The sequence below is a fragment of the Bubalus bubalis genome, chromosome 11, assembly GCF_019923935.1.
Source record: "Bubalus bubalis isolate 160015118507 breed Murrah chromosome 11, NDDB_SH_1, whole genome shotgun sequence".
Lineage (NCBI taxonomy): Eukaryota > Metazoa > Chordata > Mammalia > Artiodactyla > Bovidae > Bubalus > Bubalus bubalis.
In genome coordinates this window covers 89,112,885-89,134,384 of record NC_059167.1, presented here as the reverse complement: position 1 = coordinate 89,134,384, position 21,500 = coordinate 89,112,885, and the positions used below count along the sequence as shown (strand labels likewise).

The window sequence follows — 21,500 nt, the reverse complement described above, 5'->3', positions numbered from 1 at the left end:
AGTTGTGCAGTATGAGCTTAGTTGCCCGTGGCATGTGGGATCTTCCCAGACCAAGGATTGAACCCATGTTTCCTGCACTGGCAGGCAGATGCTTTACCACTGAGCCACAAGGGAAGCCCCAAACTCAATTTTTGAGACTAACTTTATTTTGATGCCAAAACCAGACAAAGACAATACAAGAAAAAGAAAACTACAGATCAGTGTCCCTCATGAACATAGATACAGAAATCCTCGACAAAATGTTTCCTAATTGAATCCAGCAATATGTAAAAAATAAGTGGGTCTTATCTCAGGAATGCAAGGCATTGAAGATCAATCAATGTAATTTACTATATTGACAGTCCAAAGATGAAAAACCACATGAGCCTGTCATTCAGAAAAAACATTTAATTAAATTCAACATCCAGTCATGGACATCCATAAAGTACTTTTATAACATCCACAAAAGCTCTCATAAACTAGGCACAGGGGACTTCCTTAAACTGATAAAGGGCATATACAACACAACCTGTATCATACCCAGTGGTAAAGACTGAATGCTTACCCTCTAGCATCAGGAGCAAGACAAGAATATTCGTTCTCATCATTCCTATTTAACCTTGTCCTGAAACTCCTAGTCAGTACCTTAAGTCAAAACAAGCAAACAGAAGGCATACAGGTTGGAAAGGAAGAAATAAAGCTATTATATTGGCAGATGACATTTCTATGCAGAAAATCCCAAGGAATCTACAAAAACATCTAGTGCTTGTAAGAGATTTTAGCAGTGCTGCAGGATACAAGATCAGCCCACAAAAAATCAATCATATTTTTACATACCAGCAGTGAACAATTGGAAACTGACATTTAAAAAAACCATACTTACAACAGTACCCCCAAAATGAAATAATTAGGTATAAATCTTACAAAATACTTGCAGGGTCTGTGTTGAGACTGCCCCCTTTTAAGGGACTTTCCTGGAAGTCTTGTGCAACATCTGCCCTCACGTGACATTGACTGTCACACGGGTACCCATGGCAAGGGTGCAAGGGAAGCTGGGAAATGCTCCACAAGGACTTCATTAATTTTCAATGTTAGGATCCTGAGGGGGTTCCAAGACCACATAGGCAGAGGCTGGCAGCTTCCTCTGGGTTCTTTTGGGAATGTTGTCTGTCTCAGAGTAGATAAGAGCCATCCCTAGGAAGGACATTTTTTAGATATCTGGCTGAATGGACATGGAGAGCAGCTTCCAGTAACAGAGCTGAGAGCATGAATGTCAGATGGGCAATCAGGGGAGAGAAGAAAGAGCTGCCTGGAGGAGGAGTCACTGAGGCCTCACAGCAGTAAGTGCTGGCTGGGCCAGGGCCCCCAATCAGCGCCCACTAAGTCCATCGTCACAACCCCTCCTAAGGAAAATGTCCTGTGCCCCCAGGTAACCTCGTTCTGTCCTGGGTTACCTTGTGCCACCCTTTGCCCTGGTCTCAGCTGATTGGACTCAAGCTTGGCACCTAACCCAGGAGCAGCCAGTTCACAGGAGGGTCAACCATCCATGTCTTGCTCAAAAAATTGTCGAGCCATTCAGATTCCCTGGTTCAACTGAACGGAAAGAACTTGCAGGTGGGAGCAGAACAAAGACATAGACGCTGGGGCACTGGGGGCCAGGTCTTGTCCTGGATCCCTGTGGTCTCTCAGCAGTTTGGACCGGGGCACTCCAACTCAGATCTTCATGAACTTCCCTCCCGGCTCCTGGTACAGTCATCCCCACCACCAACCCTCTCCTTCAGAGCTGGAGGGCCTCAGCTGCTTGCAACAAACATACCAGCCCTCAGTTGTTTTAAATCAAGGTCCTCAAGCACTTCCTATAGAAATTCAGTAGATTTCAATAATAGAATCAAAGTCGAGCTTTTGAGAGTTGGTTCTGGGGAGCGTGAAATATCTGACTTTGTTGTAAATATTCTTGCACATTCATTTAAAAAGTTCAGCATCAAAGACAGAATTCTTTGTGCTTGCAAGGATGAATATAAATTTTAGTAGAACACAGCAGCATGGTAAAAACAATATTCATATCCAATTAGGAAATTCATGGAGCAGAAATGAACTTGGAATCGGTGTGGTGCAAATATAATTGAAAATTGGGATAAAACAAGCTGTGATGGAATATCAATTGAAGTGGAAACTGTAGTCATTTGTATGTACATATGCATACATAAAGAGTAATTACACTACAATACTTTTTTGGCATGGGTGTTTAATATAAGACATATTTCAATCTGATCACAGGGCCAGGACTAGGAAAGGAGAGGTACAAAGTTTAAGGGGGGCTTCCCAGGTGCCTCTAGCGGTGAAGAACCTGCCTGCCAGTGCATAAGAGACATAAGAGAGGCGGCTTCAACCCCTGGGTCAGGAAGATCCCCAGGAGGAGGGCATGGCAACCCACTCCAGTATTCTTGCCTGGAGAATCCCATGGACAGAAGAGCCTGGCGGGTTACGGTCCACAGGGTTACCAACAAAGAGTTGGACACGACTGAAGTGACTGAAGCACAGAACAAAGTTTAAGGGGTAGCAAAAAACTCAATAATCGAGACAAATAGCACTTTTCTACATGTATTTTACAAATAAAAATTAATGCAAAAACCATGATAAGCAAAATATCCAAATTTTACAGATAGGATCTGTATTATCAATTTTCTTTCTGCCTCAGGTTCCCGCATTACTTGGCAGAGCCTTGCAAAGCAGTTTGTTTTCTCATTTGCTGCCTGTCATCAGTCAAATTTTTCAACTGTTTGAGCCTTTGAAGAATTACTTTGTAAATCATTTTAAGTGTTTACAATGGAATTGCACATTTTGTAAATGAATCCTCTAAATTTTGTTCAAAAGCAATTGAAAACCTTTAGTCAGAGTGTTCAACAAGCCTGCCAAAATAAACTTTAACTTTTATCAAATTTAAGGTACTGTAAGCAAAACTTTCATCAAATTTCAGTTATTTCACACTGGAAAACATTTTCACATCTCTCTCAAAAGCAAGGGAGTTGCTGAACAAATTAAGTAACTAGAGCATGAATGGTGGCCAAGATTTAATTTAGAGATTCTCAAATTTTTCTTTAGAATGCCTTCATTTGTGGGAAGACTCTTTTGATGGATTTCCTACTTAAATTGAGAAAATTTATATTTTGTACTTGGATTGAAGAGAAGACAGAAGTTTATGGTTTTGCAGCATTTATAACTGGCAAAATAGTAAGAATTATAAAGTCAACTTATATGAGAGTTTTATCTTTGCATAACATTCGTTAAATGTATTCTAAATGGAAATACACTATCTGTGAAAATGTTGGGGCTGAAATAGTTAATCATTCCCACCTAAATAAATTAGAATTGAAAATATCCTCCATTTAGCAGAATCTTCTCTAAGCTTATCAGGTACCTCTGCCGAAAAAAAAAAAACAACCAACCAACCATATTCTTATTAAGAATATTGTAATTTATAGAGAAAAGAGGCCATGAAGTGTGTTAACAACTTCTTTTTTTACAGTTCTTAACCACTGGACCATCAGGGAAGTCCCAGGGAATCCCAGTTTTGAAAGTACATGATGTGATCAGGAGGGCAGATGGATCAGCACTTTGTAAAACCCCAAACCCAGCTAAACTAGGATGGGGGAGACTCGTGGTATCCAGAATTGTGACCGAATGATTCCCCGTGAATTCAGACAATGAACCTGCCGTTGGTTTGCTGCAGGAACCCTTCAAGGAACAATTGAACAGAGTGACTGCTGAGGGTGGGCTGGGGCCACCCTCCCACCCGGGCCATCCACTGCCCAGCTCCCCAGCACGGGGCTCCCCAACCCTCCAGTCTTCCCTGGCCTCAGCTGGGAGGGAAAGGTGACCTTGCTGGCTGCAGCTAGGCTGCAGAGGGAGGCTTTGAGGGGACAGTGGCAGGTGGCAGCTGCATCCTTGACTGTGCTGGAGCGCTGTGTGCACAGAGGAGCCTCAGTTACCAAGTGCCCAGCTCCACAGGCTCTGCACACACCCACACATGCACACCCCTCCTCCCTAAACGTGCTTCCACGCGTGGTAGGAAGAATAACAGCCCCCAATGATGTCCGCATCCCCACTGCAGAACCTGTGAGTACCTTACTTACCTGGCAGAAAGGGACTCTGGATATGTGGTTAGGGATCTTGAGATGGGAAGGTGGTCCTACGTTACCCAAATGGACCTAACATAGCCACAGGGTCCTTATAGAGGAAAGAAGGAGGCAGGAGAGAGGTTTTTCGGTTGGCTTTGGAGATGGAGGAAGAGGCTGCAAGCCAAAGAGGGCAGGCATTTCCATTCTGGAAAATGGGAAGGACAAGGAAGCAGATTCTCTTCTAGCATTCTTCAAAGGACAGAGCCCTAACAACCCATCATGGATTTCTGACCTCCAAGACTATAGAATAAGTAGTTTGTTAGTGGTTTAAGCCACTGGGGTATAAACCATTAACTGTTTTAATAAACCTTTTATAGTCAGCATCCAGATCAGGAAACAGAATTTTGCCAGCTCCCCCAGAACATCAGTCATTCACAAATCACCTTCCTGATTTTTGACTCATCCACATACCACTACATGCCACCTCTGGAGTTTTCCTTACAATTGTTAACATTTTTCTTTAAATATTTACACTCCTTAAATATTTAAATATTTACTTAATGAAATCTATCTGAAAAGAAACTTTCTATCGCTTTGTGGAGTGTTAAAACTATTATAATGACCCAGTATTTATGGCAAGAATTTTATTTGAAAGCCAGTATAAAAATAATTGTTACCCACTTCCAGCTAGACCCTTCTACCTGCTGGAGGCTCTGGACCCGATGGCTGCTCCCTCTGTGTTAAAAACAGTGGTTTATCAGGAGAATTTGAGAGGTGTTGAGAACTGATGCACACCAAGCCCAGGCTTTCACTTATATCTAGTCATAAAGATTGAAAGAAACTAGCTAATACCATTTAATGACAAGTCTGCGTCTGCTCCCTCACTTATGTCCCAGGTCACCAGCATTTACCTCCACCTCATAAAAGAGCAGAGGGCTTGTTTCTGACTCCTCTCAAAGTGACCTGCAACTCACTGGCTGTGCAAGCCCAGGTGAGTGACTTAGCTTGTCTAGGCCCTAGTTTCTTTACCAGCAAAGAGTGAAAACACAGCTGATTCTTGTTATTCGGGGTAGTCATGTTCTGTAAAGTAGCTTGGAACACTGAGTTAGTGTGTGTGTGTGTGTGTGTGTGTGTGTGTGTGTGTGTGTGTGTGTGTGCTCAGTTGCTTAGTTGTATCTGACTCTTTGCAACCCTTGGACCGTAGGCTGCCGGGCTCCTCTGTCCATGAGATTTTCCAGGCAAAAATACTGGAGCAGGTTGCCAATTCCCTTCTCCAGGGGATCTTCCTGACCCAGGGATTGAACCTGCATCTCCTGCATTGGGAGATGGATTCTTTACCACTGAGTCACCTGGGAAGCCTTTTGTGAGCCTCTGATCACATTTTTTGCAATTGATCAAACTTAACCTTGTTTTATGTGTATTTCTGCTCAGATACATTGCTTGATATATATTGTTCATTCAAAATGGACGCAGCTGCTCTAACACACCTGTTTTCTCTGTAATGCACATCACAACTTTCTTGCAGTTAGAGAGCACTTGAGCACGATGTTTGGGGCCATTTGAAAGAGCAAAATCACTCACAAAAAGCACAAAATTGTGAAGAGCCCTGCACTAGATGGATCACGGAAAGGACATGTTAACAGTGTGAGCTGAAACAGGAGGGTGGAGCATCGGTCGGCTTGCTGGACTTCAGCTGGGAATTTGCATGTGGGCCCACTCTTTGAATGTCCACCAGCAACCTTGAAGGCATGGTAAGCATTGATGGGGGTTATACATTTCTTTTTTCCCCCTCTTTTATTTTGTAAATATTTATTTTTATTTTTTAATTGAGGGATAATTGCTTATACAATTTTGTTTTTTTCTGTCAAACCTCAACATGAATCAGCCATAGGTATACATATATTGCCTCCCTTTTGAACCTCCCTCGCATTTCCCTCCCCATCCCACCCCTCTAGGTTGATACAGAGCTCTTGTTTGGGTTTCTGGAGACATACGGCAAATTCCTGTTGGCTATCTATTTTACATATGGGAATGTAAGTTTCCATGTTAGTCTCTCCATACATCTCACCCTCTCCTCCCCTCTCCCTGTGTCTATTCTCTATGTCTGTTTCTCCACTGCTGCTGCTGCTAAGTCACTTCAGTCGTGTCCGACTCTGTGCGACCCCATAGATGGCAGCCCACCAGGCTCTGCCGTCCCTGGGATTCTCCAGGCAAGAACACTGGAGTGGGTCCTGCAAATAAATTCTTCAGTACCATGTATGCGCACTAGTATATGATATTTATCTTTCTCTTTCTGACTTACTTCACTCTGTATAATAGGCTCTAGGTTCATCCACCTCATTAGAATTGACTCAAACGTGTTCCTTTTTTATGGCTGCGTAATATTCCATTGTGTATATGTACCACAGCTTCTTTATCCATTCTCTGTTGATGGAGATCTAGGTTGCTTCCATGTTCTAGCTATTGTAAATAGTGCTGCAATGAATAATGGGATACATTTGTCTTTTCAATTTTGGTTTCCTCAGCATATATGCCTAGGAGTGTGGTTGCTGGGTCATATGGTGCTTTTATTCCTAGTTTTTTAAGGAATCTCCATACTGTTTTCCATTGTAGCTGTATCAATTTACATTCCCACCAACAGTGCGGGAGTGGTCCCTTTTCTCCACACTACAAAGTACATTTCATTGAGCAGGAGCTTTGGCAAATTCATGATCCATGAGCAAAGAGGATGGAGGGCAGCACCACCTGCCCTGGATCATCACGAGTGTTAACAAGGTGACAGGCCTCCAGCAGCTTCCGCATGGTGGGTCCTCACCCAGGGAATCTTAAAGCTTGTTGTTTGTTGCGCACTGGTCCTGTGGCTTTAGCGCCTCAGACTCAGGGCAGGGAGGTACCTGCTTTCACAGTGGGGCTTCTCTGAGGCCAGGTGACAAGATGCCCAGGGAAGCCCTGCACTGAGCTGGCACTGCAAGGCTTTGTTGGATTTTCCTGTCATACTGTTAGTTCAGCCTGAGCAGCCCATGGGTATGCCTGCTCTTGTGCTGGGGTGGCCGAGGATAGCCAGCGAGAGGGATGAGCTGGACCCCAAGAGTGAGGGCCTCCATAAATTTTGTGCTCTGGACATCTCGCCCCTCAACCTGGTACTGGCCATGGCACCTACCTGGAAGGGTTTTCTGGAAAAGCTGGTTGAGGCCAGGTGGTGGAGGAAAGCTGGGTTTGCAGATGAGTTTTATGTTCAGGGTGATAGGGAACTATGGAGGTTTGTGGAGCGGGCCCATGATGGGGATGAAATGCATTTTCTGAAGGTATAGCATTTCTGAATAGGATTCAGAAATAGCATTTCTGAAGGCGGTAGCATGGAGGAGGGGGGCTGGAGACAAGGGTCGAGGAGCCTGCTTAGTGGGAGGGAAAGGCCGAGGGAAGGCAGCTGCTGAGGTCTCCTGTGTCTTTCGAAGCCTCATATTTTTCCCTGGAATGGTGGCTTCCGGGAGCCCCCTGACGAGGGTGGGATCAATGAATGCCGTGAGCCTGCTTGTCTCCCTGGGGCTTCATCTGCTAAAGCCGCCAAGCATGCAGACCTCCCCGGAGCTTGACAGTCATTCGTGTTTGCTGAATTTTTCATTAAGAAAAATGGTCACCGAAGAGTGGCGGGTGAGTGAAGTTTCACCAGCACTCCTTGGGGTGCGAACCAGCCAAACCCAGTGGGGGTGCTTCCCTCCACAGTCTCCCACTGCAGGTGTGCGCTGGCCACACGTGTGCATGTGTGCATAGCACCCCTGAGGGCACATATGTATGTGCACACCTGTCAACACTGGCAGATGGATTGATTCTAAGTGTGTAACACACATAGAAATACTGTGCACCACACCCACAGGCTGACATGACCCAGCGCATCTCGGCTTCAGAGCCTGAAACTTACCAGGGAGTTATTAATCTTCCCAAGCCTCAATTTTCTCATCTGTAAAATGGAGATAAAAGTAGAGCCTCTCTCAGATATCTGGTGGGGCTTCCCAGGGGGTGCTAGTGGTAAAGAACCTACCTGCTAATGTAGGAGACATAAGGGACTCCGGTTTGATCCCTGGGTTGGGAAGATCCCCTGGAGCAGGAAATGGTAACCCACTCCAGTATTCTTGCCTGGAGAATCCCATGGACAGAGGAGCCTGGTGGGCTACAGTCCGTGGGGTTGCAAAGAGTCAGACACGACTGAAGCTACTTAGCACCCACGCATGCACAGATATCTGCTACAAGGTTTGAGGGGGTTATCCACGTACAGCGTTAAGCATGGTGCCTGGCCCATGATACGTGTGCCATCGGTGGCAACTGTTAGCATTTCTCATTATGCTGGTGAGGACTCCTACACTTTTATAACCTCTGCCTGGGGAAGGACTTAATGGGAGGACCTGTGGTTATCTTAGCAGCTTTTGATCACCTTTTAAAAAATATTACTTTGAAAAATTATTTATTTGTTTTTGGCTGTGCTGGGTCTTCATTGCTCCTTTGCTGAGCTTTCCCTGGTTGCAGTGCACGGGCTTCTCATTGCAGTGGCTTCTGTTTTTGCAGAGCACAGGCTCTAGGCCCACAGGCTCAGTAGTTGTGGCACACAGGCTAGTTGCTCCACGGCATGTGGGATTTTCTCAGACCGGGGACTGAACCCGTGTTCCCTGCGTTGGCGGGCAGATTCCTATCCACTTGACCACTTACTTTTAAACTGTGCACAGTAGACTGTCAGTTTCTCACTTTGGAAATAGTAGATCTCTCATGTTAGGGGGGTGAGAATAAACTTTCATTATAAAATCCTACAGAGAGAGGAGAAGGAAGCAGGGCTGAAAGATGAAGGGGAAGCCCAGTGGGGGGGGCCGCGACTGGTTGCAGCCCATCCTAAGGCCAGCTGCAGCTCCATGGGCCCCTCTTAAACTGTGTTCATGGCCTTCCAGCAGATTCCATTTCCTGATTAAGTAGCTTTAGTTGGATTCTGTTACCTGTAGCCTCTAGTCAAAGCTATGGTTTTTCCAGTGGTCATGTATGGATGTGAGAGTTGGACCATAAAGAAAGCTAAGTGCTGAAGAATTGGTGCTTCTGAACTGTGGTATTGGAGAAGATTCTTGAGAGTCCCTTGGACTGCAAGGAGATCCAACCAGTATCAGTCCTGAATATTCATTGGAAGGACTGATACTGATGCTGAAACTCCAATACTTTGGCCACCTGATGCTAAGAACTAACTTATTTGAAAAGATCCTGATGCTGGGAAAGATTGAAGGCAGGAGAAGGGGATAACAGAGGATGAGATGGTTGGATGGCATCACCGACTCGATGGACATGAGTTTGAGTAAGCTCTGGGAGTTGGTGATGGACAGAGAGGCCTGGCATGCTGCGGACCATGGGGTTACAAAGAGTCAGACACGACTGAGCAACTGAACTGACTGACCTGTAGCCAAAAGACGTGGCTCCTCCCTTCTCACAGCGCAACCCAGTGTGCAGAGATAGGAGGTGAGCAAGAAACAGCTGCCCTTCTGGAAGTGCTGGGGTGAGGGACTTGGAGCCTTGCTTGGCTGGGGATGGGGTGGGAAGGGGTTTCTCCATAGAAATGTCCTCTGACGTGAGCAAGGGAGGAGGAGATGGCAGTCATAGTAGGGGACACAGCTCGTCAGATACCCGAAAGGGAGCCCGGCACCGTCTATACAGAACATCATATCTGTGTCTTTATCTGGATCACAAACATTAATAGTCCCTGCTGCCTCTCCCCTCCCGTGTTTGTGGTGGAAACAGTGATGTTGTCTCATTTCTAGGGGCAGAGCCCAAGGTTAAGACAGCCCTGCTGTTCCTTCCAGTAGATTCCTGGAGTACACAGAACCTGGCTGAGGTGATGCTGAAGCAGCCGTCTGAGGCTGTGGAGAGAGGGGAGGAGGGGCCACCTGTGTCCTCTCAGAGGTGATGAGGACAAGGTCAGCTGGCTCTGGAGGCAACCGAAGGCTTCCCAAATGGGAGTGGGGTGGCGAAAGCACGGAGGGGAGGACTGGAGCTGGCAGAGGGAGCTGGAACTGCAGTACACGAGAGGGAGGCTCTGGGAGAGCCCTTCTGGGCACTGAGGGCCTCTAGTGAGGACGCGAGGATGGCACTTGGCCTGGGGGAGCTGTGGTGGTCTCCTGCATGAACACGGTGACCCACCCCAAGGCGGCACGCCTGACCCTAATTTAAAATTGTTAATCGCTCAGTCGTGTCCTACTCTTTGCAACCCCATGGACTGTAGCCCGCCAGGCTCCTCTGTTCATGGGATTTCCCAGGCAAGAATTCTGTAGTGGGTTGCCATTCCCTTCTCCAGGGCATCTTCCTGACCCAGGGACCCAACCTGGGTCTCCCACATTACAGGCAGATTCTTTACTGTCTGAGCCACCAAAAATATGTATATCTGTGTCTTAGACAGAAAGAGGGAGAAGGTGAGTGATGGCTTTGTGTACCAAGTGCGTAGCACCATCTCCTTTCATTCTTTCAGCCATCCTGTGAGGTAAGTATGCTTGTCCTCATTTTTCAGATGAAGGACCAAGACTCAGGCAGGTGATGCCACCTGCTGAGGTCACAGTTAGTGACCACAGAGCTGCCGTGTTCTTACTGAGCAGGGGCTCGCGTGCCTGAGCTGCGGAAAGCTGAACTCTGACCGCAGGTGCTTGCAGCGAAGTGGTTTATTTGCAGGGCGCCAAGCCAGGAGAATGGGCTGCTCATGCTCTGAAGACCCAAACTCCTCCATGGCTTCCAGGCTAGGGTTTTTAAAGACGGTGTGAGGGGTGGGGGTCTTAGGATGCATGATCAGCACGTGGGCCTTCTTCTGATTGGTTGGGCTGAGGTTACAGGAATCACAGCCTACTGGTTCCAACCAGTCTAGGGTCCAGGGCTTGTGGTCAGCATGAAGTTACCATCCTCCACCTGGGTGGGGGTCTTAGTTTCTATAGAACACAGATATGCATCAGATTTTTGTCTATATCGCTTCAGGAGGAGCTAGGGGGCCTGTGATTCTGTTGTCCTAATAGTTAACTCCTTGAGTCTGCTCTTTGGAACTCAGGAAAGCCTGAGAGACTAAAGTCTAATTCTACAAACATGAAGTGGGACACGGAGGGGGCTTTTGAACCCAGGAGGGCCCTGAAGGGTGCTGCTCAGGTTTCAGTCCCCTCTTCTCTTTGATATTCTTCAATCCTGAAGGGGTAGGAAAAGAAAGAGAATAAAGTTTTGGATGGAGAGATTAATCAAAGTTTCAAAGTTATAGTAAAACCATTCCAGTCCCACCCTCATCTTGCCAGCAAACCTGCTGAAACTCAGCCTGTGCTGCAGAGAGGAGCCTGTGCCCCGAGCAGCCAGGAGAAGCCTGTTAAATACTTACACACCTTCTTTATGAGCTCAGCATCCTGGCTCCAGCCCCATAGTATTATTATCCTCACGATTCCCCACTCCTTTCCCAGACCCTGTTCACTCTTTGTTTACACATACTTCTAGTAATGGAGTGGCGGAAAGAGCAGAGATCAGTCAGAAGTCTTAAGGCAAGTCTGTTAGCATCTCTCTGCCTCTCTTCCCGCATCTGGAAAATTGAGATAAAAATATTGCTTTAGCACTGAGGTTTTCCCTCCGGTTAGAGGATCATAAAGGTCGTGGCATCCTTTACAGGACATTTTTACATGCTCAATTCCATAATACAAAGGCACATCTGTGGAAGAAAATATAACTATATATCATGTCTGCAGGATAGTATATCTTTTTAAAAAGAGACATTGAACTTAAAATCAAGAAACCGTTTCTCTCTTTTTAAATTAGTATAGTTGCCTTACACGGCTGTGTTAGTTTCTGTTGTATATTGAAGTGAGTCGACCGTATGTATACATACACTCCTGCATCTTGGACTTCCCTCCCACCACCCCATCCCACCCGTCCAGGTCACCACAGAGCCCTGATCTGAGCTCCCTGTGCCATCAGCAGGCTCTCATTAGCTATTTATTATAAGCCTGGCAGTAGTAAAATGCCTACCTTTGAATTATTTTCTTGTGCCCTGGGAAAGTCTCACTATATGATGTTTTAGACAGGACCCCTGGGTCCAGCTCATCCCACAGGTGCCTGTTTGAGAACCACTGGGGTAGATGGGGACTTCCCTGGTGATCCATTATCTAAGACTCTGTGCTTCCAGTGCAGGGATCTGGGGTTTAATCCCTGGTCAGGGAACTCGATCTCGTGTGTTGCGACTAAGGTCTGGTGCAGTCAAATAAATAAATAAAAATATTGGAGTTCCCAGGTGGCACAGTGGTAAAGAATCTGCCTGCCAATTCAGAAGATGCGAGTTCGATCCCTGGGTCAGGAAGATCCTCTGGAGGAGGAAATGGCAACCCACTCCAGTGTTTTTGGCTGGGAAATCCCATGGATAAAGGAGCCTGGGGGGCTACCGTCCACAGCGTCGCAGAGTCGGACACGACTGACTGAGCATGCTTGCATGAGCTGGAGATGGGAGACTAGTCCGCGCCTGTCCAGTCGCCTTGCTGTGTGACTTTGGACAAGTCACTCACCTGTTCTGGGCTTCTGTTTTTCCTGGATGCAATAAGGGGGTGAGGGTACACTAGAGACCATCTGAGGTCCTTTCCAGTTCCCGCCTTCAAGGATGGCGTCGGTTCCTCCATCTCAGTGTCACGTTCAGGATCCCACCGTCCAGGGGCAGATGTGAACCCATCTTTTCCTCCAGTTCCCCATCTGTGCATCTGTTCTGCCCTCTGGGAAACCATACAAGAGGGTCTTGGGCCAAGGAAAGACTGCTCCTTCCCCTCAACGGAGACCCCATCTTCCCAGTCCAGAGCCTTAAGCCCCCAAACAATTGTCTGAAGGGGATCCAAGCTATTAAAGTAATTTACATAGTAATTAACAAGGTTCCATTAGCTGATTCCTGGAGCCAGAACGCTCTGCCTCCATTTCCCTTTAGGGGTCCATGGTCCCGGGCTGGGACTAAGGTTTGCTGGGGTTTGACTGGTGGAGCGGTGAGGGGAAGAATTTTCCATGCTCACGTGTCTCAGCTCCACGCCCAGGGAAGAGGAACAATGATGGTGCAAGAGCCCCAGCTGGCTGGGTAATGAGGTCTGGGGCGAAGGGATGCCTCGTGAGCACGTAGGGCCTGAAACCCCAGAAAGAAAGGCAACCACAAGTCTCCTAGCCATGTGTCTGCTCTGCAGCCCAGGACCTAACCCCTCTCAGAGCTCCTCTTTCAAGATGACACAAAATTTCTCATGTCCTTCTGGGCCTCCTGACAACAAATTTTATGTGTGACCACAGCAAGGTGCAAAACTTCCCTGGTTACCCTTTGAGCCTCTCAGCAACCCTGTGAGGCAGATGTTATCTTCTCCATTGTGGAGATGAAGACACCTATGCCCAGAGAGGTGAGGTAACTTGTCCAGAGTCACACAGCCTGAAATAGCAGAGTGGGATGAGAACCTGGGTCCTCAGACATAATCCAGCTCCTGCAACTTGGCCAGTGGTTTCAAAACAACTCTGTGGAGCCCTGGAGGACTCTCAGAATGGTTTGCCTCAGGATAAGGGGTCGCTGGGAGGACTGGCAACTCTACCCATGTGTTCCCCCAGTTCAACTGGGACAATATTTACATGTTGGACATCTAGATGGGATTTTGTTTGGATTCCACAGCTAGAAAAGCTTTGAAAACCACCGCACTTCTAGAAAATTGTCCCAGGAAGGCACCTATCACAGGGCCACTCTCTTGAACACCTCTTGCCATGGAGCTGTGTGATGTGGCAGAATGGCTCTCTGAGGTTCTGGTGTGGGGCCCCAGACTCCTGGTCCTGGTCTCTCCTGCAGGTTAAGCCCAGGACCCACTGCCTGCCCAGCCCCTCATGCTCCCTCCTCCTCCCACCCGGCCTGACTGGCCTCTCTCACCAACCCCCGACCCCCAGCAACCTTCTCCCTGCTCTATAAGAGCTTCTCTTTGGCTTCAATGTGTCTATGGCTAACCAAGGAAAGAGACATCAAAGATGGGGAAGGACAATGGTTCTGGGGTTTCTACCTGTTTCAAATGATTTTCCTACACTTGTCACTCAGCAAACATTCTAGAGCCATGAAAGCCAGCATCTGAGGATAAAAAAAGGTACATGAGGGGACTTCCCTCGTGGCCCAGTAGTTGAGACTCCACGCTCCCAATGTAGGGGGCCTGGGTTTGATCCCTGGTCAGGGAACTTAGCCTGCACATTGCAACTAAGACCCAGGGCAGCCCAATAAATTTTTTAAAAAGGTACGAAAGCCCAAATCTGGCCCTCAGAGAGCTATGGGGAAGACACAGTACAGACTTGTCATAGTGGTTCCCCAGGGACAACGCACTGGAGAGGTGCAGTACTGGAGAGTGTCCCGGACCCCCGTGGAGGGGGTGACTTCTGGTGGGAGAGCGTGGCGGATGTCGAGGAAGAAGAAGCCTGGAGAAGCCTGAGCTCTTTGAAGGTGGAGGAGGAGTTGGCTGTGGGGGAGGGAGGGGAGCACCGTCTCACTAGAGGGGGCGGCACGTGTTGGGGCTCAAGGCAGGCAAACTGAGGGCCTCTTGTATGGTTTCACCTCTGTGTGTGATGCGGAGTGGAGGAGAGGGGCCTGGGGCGATGAGGGGGCCACCTGGTCAAGGTGCCGAGGGAGGGGCCGAGGCCCTCAGGCTGTGGCCCACTCGCTTCTGTAGTTCTGCAGGACCCCTGTGCTCAGGGCTTCCAAGGGGCCACTTAGGGCCGTGGCCACCAGGGAACTCGTAACCCAGGGGCTCCCCACCTTGGTGCCCGACTGCCCCTGGGCCCTGGGCCTGACCTCCTGGGCCTTGCTCCCGGCTAGAGGTGGGGCCAGTGGGATGTGTCACGGCTGCTCTCCTGAGACCTGGGGACAAAGCAGGAAGGTCATCGCTAGGGAGACAGCGGCTCCCCTTTGTGGGCCTCCATCCCTCCTTCTATGCAATAATGGGGTTGTCACGAATAATGGCCAAAGCCCCTTCTGGCCTGGATTCCTCCTTTCAGACAAGGAAAAGTGTTCAGTTTGGCTCCCCCCAAGAACTGGAGCACCAAATGGGATTTGAGTGCAGGTAGTGGGAGGAGGGCACGGTTACCCACTCCAGTATTCGTGCCTGGAGAATTCCGTGGACAGAGGAGCCTGGCGGGCTGCAGTCCATGGGTCGCACAGAGTTGGGCACGACTGAGCACACACATGCACACAGGTTATTTGGGAGGTGATCTCAGGAAGCACCAGTGGGGTCGTAAGAGGGGGAAGGAAAGGAGAGAACACGGGGTGCTTGATGAGCAGAGGATCCTGTGGGTAGCCAGGGCTCCAGTAACGCACACCTGCAGAGTTGTCCTGGTGAAGGGGATGGGACGTGGGCTCTTTATCCCCCATTCCTGTCTCTTGTAGAGGGCTGCTCCTGCACTCCTGGCACTTCTGACCTGCCCCACCCGTGGGTGCTGCATCCTTCTGCAGCCAGAGGGGGCCTTCAGGCAGAGAGTGGCAGAGGCTGCAATAAGAAGCCACTGACATGATGGCCATGGTGCACAGCAGGACAACACACGTGTGGACAGTGTGTTCTGCAGAAACCAAGACCTAAAGGGACTGAAGTGACCTCCTGGATCCCACTGTGAGTTAGGCTGGACCGAGGGTGCTTTCTGCCACACATCCCTCCCTCCACCACCTCCCTGTGGTCAGGTCTGTGACTCATCCTTGCCCCTCCTCCTTCACATGGTTTAATAAGAAGACTTTGGTGGCAGATACAGCAGTACCTTGAAAAACATTGATTGGTTTAAATCTATGAAACTTTGGAGCCCGTCTCTGAAAAAGCCCCTCTCAGAAAAAGACCTTCTCTCCATCTTTGCATCCCCGGCTCTACACGTGGTAGGTCCTTTGTACACAAAGGATGAGCTGAAGTTTGGGTCATTTGTGTAGAACAGGGTGATGCTTATGTCTTTATGACCCTCAGTTCCCAGTTTGAAAAATAGTCATGGGATGCCAGCATGCTAACATCCTAGGCTATTCGTATTAGATGTTCAGCAGGATGCGTGGCACCTAGGGGCTCAACAGCAGTCTGGACTGCTGAAGAACAGATAGAAAATCACATAAGCTGTTACCCCAAAGGAAGGGGTGGTCACTGTGCGAGCCGGCCAGAAACATCCTGAGTAGGACCATCATGAGCCCAAGGATCATGTTTCATGCCCCCCCCCACCCCTGCAGGACACCCCCGCCTCCCCACACTGGCCCAACTGCAAGTCTGAGGTCATGGGTCAGGTTGCCCCCTCCCAGCTGCACATTCTCGCATCCCTGAAGCTCTGAGTCAGGTTTCCCGCCTCCTGCGATTTCACAGCTCCCTGCCGGCCAAGCTGTTTTGCAGACCCAAGTTGGTAATGACAGATTCTTCTCTCCTGGCCCTCCACTGGTGAAACCACGGAAAGTATTTGAAACACGCAGCCCCGGGAATGTGCAAGCTTCCATTCGCTGGGCTTGGCAAGGACCAACAATTTCTCAGCCAGCACTTTTGACTAAGACTTGAACGGCTCAGGTTTCCCAGGAGCTCCTCAGCTCAGTTTTTCAACATTTATACCTTTTTTTTTCTCCCTCCTTCAGCACATTAACCCTAAAGTAGGTTCTGGATCCTCAATCCCTGGAAGCATGGCTCTCTGTTAGAGGCGTGGTTGTGGATGGGCCGCAGGAGAGCTGGCCTCAGCCTGGGAGGGGAATCTCCTGCCCACCAGGGCTGCTTGGGCCTGGACAGCGTGAATCAGAAGATTCTCTGCTGAAAGGGATCCCTGGAGGACTTCCAGATTTTCTGCCTCCAGAGAGATCTGGTTAACCTATTCCAGGCCTCTGTAACTTTGATTTTAAAATATCCTCCCCTGGGGTTGAAGGAAGGAAGAGATGATGGAAAGATCACAGACTGTGGACCTAGATCCACCTACGTGTCAACGGCACATCTTCTCCCTTTGGAGTTTCATCATCTGTAAAATGGCAGTAATAATAACCATCTCAGGTTATTGTGAGGTTTATTTTTAAAATTTATAGATTTTGGCTGTGCTGGGTCTTCGTTGTGGCATGTGGGATCTCTAGGTAGGACGCACAGCCTTAGTTGCCCCTCGGGGTGTGGGATCTTAGTTCCCAGATCAGGGATCAAACCCCAGGCCCCTGCATTGGAAGGCGGATTCTTAACCACTGGACCACCAGGGAAGTCCCTATCATGAGGTTTAAAGGGCAGCACAGGAAAGCACCTAGTGTAATTCTTGCACACAGTGGGTGCACAGCACTTTCCTCTCTTCCTTGTTCTTGGTCACTGATTTTACAATCTCATCATGAAGTTGTTTGGTGAATGAATGAAGGTCTTGATCCATCTAAACACCCCCTTCTTCCCTCAAGGCCATGGAACAAGTATTTCTTGAGCATCAGTTCTGTACAAAGAGCAGAACTGGGCCTTGTGGTGACACCCCAATACCTAAGCCCAGTCCCTGTTATAAAGGAATTTCTGGTCTAGGGAGGGAGCTGGCACCACTTGGGAAATGGCAGGTAGATAAAATGCTGTCTACAGGAGAAATAGTCTCAGTGATTTTGCTCACTTGTTTACATATATTCACCCATTCCTGCAACAAGCATTTGCTATAGGAAGAGGGCTGGCCACCCTCAACCCTGGTGGTGGTTCTAAGGGCTTCTAAAGCAAGCTCTTCCCACTCTACCTGCCTGGTTCTATTTGCTGTGATGGGATACTTGAAAGTGCTCTGGAAATCCAAGGGCATACTGTTCCCTCTGCCGAGAACACCCTTCCCAGCTCACCCACCCCGTCCTGAGAAGCCCTCCCTGACTCCCTGAGGCATGTTTATCCGCTGTCTTTGAGCCCCGACCCCCAGCCCTTTAGTCATAACAGGGGTATCGCCCCCTCCACACTGTGCTTTGAGGGCCTGTTTCCGAGTCTGCTTTTGAGACGATAGCACGCCAGCACCAGGTACTGAAAGGGAAAACGGGGTGCCGAGGTTGGGCTCCCTAAAAGCAGAGCCTGAGATGGGGATTTGGACACACACAGCTTTTTTTTTTTTTACATCCTTAAGAAAGAGCTTTTGTTATTTATCATCATTTTATTTTCATAGCTAGAAAAAATGTTGGTAAATGACTATAGGAAATACGTTGTATACATCTGTGTGGGTGTAGGAAAATGCATTGCCCACAATACACAGATATTTTTATCCACTTAGGGCAATCATTTCAAGTCTTTTTTTAGTTTTATTGGAGTATAGTTCATTTACAATGTCATGTTAGTTTCAGATATACAGCTAAGTGATTTAGTTATACATGTATGGGCAGACAAGCCTGGCAGGCTACAGTCCATGGGGCTGCAAAGAGGCAGACACGACTGAGCATAGCACGTACGTACATTCATTCTTTTTTAGATCCTTTTCTTATATAGGTTATCATAGAATACTGAGCAGCGTTCCTTGGGCTACACAGTAAGTCCTTGTTGGTTATTGATCCTATGTATAGTAGTGTGTATATGTTCATACACATATTCCTGATTTATCACTCCCCTTTGTGTTTCCCCGTTGGTAATCATGTTTGTTTTTGATATCTGTTTAAGTCTGTTTCTGTTTTGTAAATAAGTTCATTTGTATCAATATTCAAAAATCAGATTACATATGAGTGATATCATATATTTGTCTTTCCCTGCCTGATTTACTGCACATAGTGTGATAAACTGTTGGCTTATCCATGTTGCAGCAAGTGGCATTATTTTGTTCTTTTTATGGCTGAGGAATATTCCATTGTGTATGTGTGTGTGTACACACACCACATCTTCCTTATCCATTCACCTGTCAACGGACAGTTAGGTTACTTCCACGTCTTGGCTATTGTAAATAGTGGTGGTATGAACACTGGGGTGCGTGTATCTTTTTGAATTGAGTTTTCTTCAGATATATGCCCAGGAGTGGGCTTGCTGGTAGCTCTGTTTTTAGTGTTTTTTACTTGCATGCTGTTTTCCATAGTGGCTGTACCAATACGCATTCCCACCAGCAGTGTAGAGAGGCTCGCTTCTCTCCACACCCTTGCCAGCATTTATTGTGTGTAGACTTTTTGCTGACGGCTATTCTGACTGGTGTGAGGTGGTACCTCATTGTAGTTTTGATTTGCTTTTCTCTGGTAATTAGTGATGTTAAGCATCTCTTCGTGTGCTTTTTGGCCACCTGTATGTCTTCTTTGGAGGATTGTCTAGTTGGCTCTTCTGTCCGTGTTTTGATTGGGTTGTTTGGATACACCCCTAGCAGTGGGGGGTGGGTGGGGCACCCGCAGGGTTCTGGGTGGGGGAAGGGAGGGAAAGGATCAGGAGGGAGCATCAAGATCTCCACCAGAGCTTTCCCAAAATGATGTACAGGTTCTGTGCACCTGTCCCCCATCTTTGTCATTTGTTAAAAGGACTCACAGGCAAGGACACAGATGCACACCCCTGGATGGGGGTAGGGCCAGCATCCCTGGGAGTTCTGGGCATGGGGTGGGGCCTGAGGGGGGCCGCAGGGAGATGATGGATCCTGGCTCATCACCACTCACCTCGCCCGGTGCCCCACTTCCCTTTATGCACCGGTGGCCCTGACCTTCCCCTGCAGACCCAGGCCCACGGGGGTCTTCCCATCCTCAGTGTGACCTCTGCACCTGACCTCAGACCAAGCAGGCTGTGAGGAATTGCTTCGTCTCCCTGAGCCCACAGTAAATTCTTTTTTAAAAAAATTATTTATTTATTGGCTGCGTCAGGTCTTAACGGCGATGCACGGACTCTCTAGCTGCAGCGCGTGGTCCACAGGGCGCACAAGCTCAGAAGTTGTACCGCGTGGGCTTAGTTGCCCACATATGGGATCTTATTTCCCCCAACCAGGGAGTCCCCTGCATTGCAAAGTGGATTCTTAGCCACTTTGCAATTCACACCAGGGAAGTTGGTGTGAATTCTTAAAAGCAAAGGCTTCATCTTATTTTGATTTTCCAAGTGTCTGTCTCAGTGCCCTAGCATTTACTAGGTGACCGATCAGTATTATTGAGTAAATAACCTAGGTCGATGCCTTGGTGTTTCTATGAGGCAGTGAAAGGGCCTGGACCCCTTCCAATGGCAGTTTTGGCCAAGGATGCTCTCGTGTTCAGGTGAGAGGCCTGGGCTGTCCTTGCTCTTCCCACGGCTGCACCCTGAGCCCCAGCCAGGGCTTCAGTCTCCGCTCGGCCCCGCCCGCGTGCTGGGTGGCAGCCTTGGGCGAGGGTGGCCTGTGGGACATGGTGAGGATGGGGCGTCCCTGCTGGCCTGGCATACAGCCTCCTCGGCCTTCATTTATGTGCCATCTGACTCCATCCCTCAAAGCCCGTGTCTGGCCTTGGTCGGTGCAGGTAATGATGATATAGGCTCATTTATGCAAGATTATCCTTTTATCACATTTCCAGGCTCATTTATGAGGCTCATGTTTCTCCCCGAGGGCGTCATCAAGCAAGTTAAGTTGTACTATTTCCCTCCCGCGGAGAACTGGCGGGGGCCTCCCTCGTTGACGGATGAGGCCCGCTGCCTTTGCCAAATAGGGTCGGCGTGATGGATCTTTTACTTGTGAATATTATAGCTGGAAATTAGCATGTTTATTGAGGTAGAATGTGTTTGTTTACATTCCACTACCCATGGCATTACCTCTTATGACCTGACTTATTTAGTTGAGGATAAGCACAAATGATCCGCATTTTGGCACCCACAAAAAAATTAATGAACTTCCAGATATAGAATTCAGCCTTAAGTAAACACACCAGCGGGGTGGGTGGAGGCAGAGGACTGGGGAGGGCTTTGGGGGTTTGGGCGGTGAGCACGGTGGAGCATCTGGTACTCGAGGGATGGGGGGCAGTGGGTTCAAGTATCCTGTGTGGTGCACAGGGCTGGCACCCAGCCTGGCTGCCCAGTGGGGGTGATTTCTCAGGATGGAGAAGGAAGAGAAAGGCAGAGGACCAGGATCGTGAGAATTCCTGGGGATTCTCCCGAGCTACCTCTTTTTTAAAAAAATATTTTATTTTTTAGTTTTGGCTGCACTGGGTCTTCATTGCTGTCTGCAGGGTTTCTCTAGTCGTGGAGAGCGAGGGCCACTCTCTAGTTGTGGTCTGTGGGCTTCTCATGGTGGTGGCTTCTCTTGCTGCAGAGCACAGTCTCTAGGGCACAGGCTCAGTAGCTGTGGTGCATGGGCTTAGTTGCCCTGTGGCATGTGGGATCTTCCTGAGCAGGAATCTAACTTGTGTCCCCTGCATTGGCAGGCAGATTCTTAACCACTGGGCCACCAGGGAAATCCTGAGCTACCCCTGATTGTCTTGATGCAGGAGTGAGAAGGAAGGCCCAAGTGGGGGGACTCAGGGAGGGGAGAGAGTATGCTTGGCTAGGATGATGA

General features: G+C 48.4%; 1 long non-coding RNA gene across 1 annotated transcript in view; it reads left to right on the top strand.

The window, feature by feature from the left end:
• The window catches only part of LOC123328216, a 46,764-nt gene continuing 25,264 nt past the window's right edge, over positions 1–21,500 (top strand). The window contains exons 1-2 of the long non-coding RNA XR_006543014.2: positions 1–5,088; positions 5,623–5,848. This is a non-coding gene — a long non-coding RNA (uncharacterized LOC123328216). The remainder of the gene's footprint in view (positions 5,089–5,622; positions 5,849–21,500) is intronic.